Raw genomic sequence first — 705 nt, 5'->3', positions numbered from 1 at the left:
CTGTAAGGACACTCAGAGGGGACCCGGAAATTCAACCACACACAGGAGTATACAAAAAGGAAAAAAGTTTATTTTTTCTTATACTGGTTACTGCACAGGGAGAGGTCATCAACACAGCACTGAGGAGAGAGGGGAGAAGACTGGTGATGCACGGATAAAGGAGGGGTATCTGAGAAATGTTCAGCTTAACTGACCTGTAGAGCAATGGACGGGCGGAGCAGAGGAACAGAGGGTCCGATGACAGGGAGATGCAGGAAACCAATGGAACAGGGTTCTGAGGAGGCAATGAAGATCTCCACGGGGAGATCCAAAATGCGACACCCAGGGACTTTGTCAAGTATCAGGCTGAGGTCATACACAGGAGGACAGAGAGAGCAAACTTAGTTTTGAGGGGCAGGCAGTAATCGGTGGTCAAGAGGCAGAGCTTGGGTCAGGGTCCAGAAATCCAGAATAGAAGGGATCCGTGAGGGGCTTGGCAGGAGGGGAAAATCCGTGGTCAGAAGGAGGGTCGAAGAAACACTTGAAGGCTTGGAATGAAACGCTGGATCACTACTGGCTCGTGGCTGTCGATAATCTGGCAAGGAAGCAGAGGCTGAGGGGTGTTTAAATAGGGCAAGGCCCAGGTGGAACAGGTAAGCAATCAGGCGTGGCAGGTGAACTGAATGAGTGCTTAACACAGCATGGACAGGACATGAATCATAACAT

The 705-nt window shown here is 50.4% G+C and overlaps 1 long non-coding RNA gene across 1 annotated transcript; it reads right to left on the bottom strand.

Annotated features, from left to right (window-relative positions):
• Positions 1–48: 48 nt before the first annotated feature.
• LOC106944462 (uncharacterized) lies at positions 49–699 on the bottom strand. The gene is made up of 2 exons (XR_001424318.1): positions 195–699; positions 49–119 (listed from the first exon to the last, which is right to left on the bottom strand). It is a non-coding gene; the product is annotated as an uncharacterized LOC106944462 (long non-coding RNA).
• Positions 700–705: the final 6 nt, after the last annotated feature.

This window comes from Poecilia latipinna, unplaced genomic scaffold, assembly GCF_001443285.1.
Source record: "Poecilia latipinna isolate Pla-1442-1.1 unplaced genomic scaffold, P_latipinna-1.0 Scaffold10663, whole genome shotgun sequence".
Classification (NCBI taxonomy): Eukaryota; Metazoa; Chordata; class Actinopteri; order Cyprinodontiformes; family Poeciliidae; genus Poecilia; species Poecilia latipinna.
The sequence above is the reverse complement of the archived record's forward strand: the minus strand, read 5'-3'. Positions and strand labels throughout refer to the sequence as shown.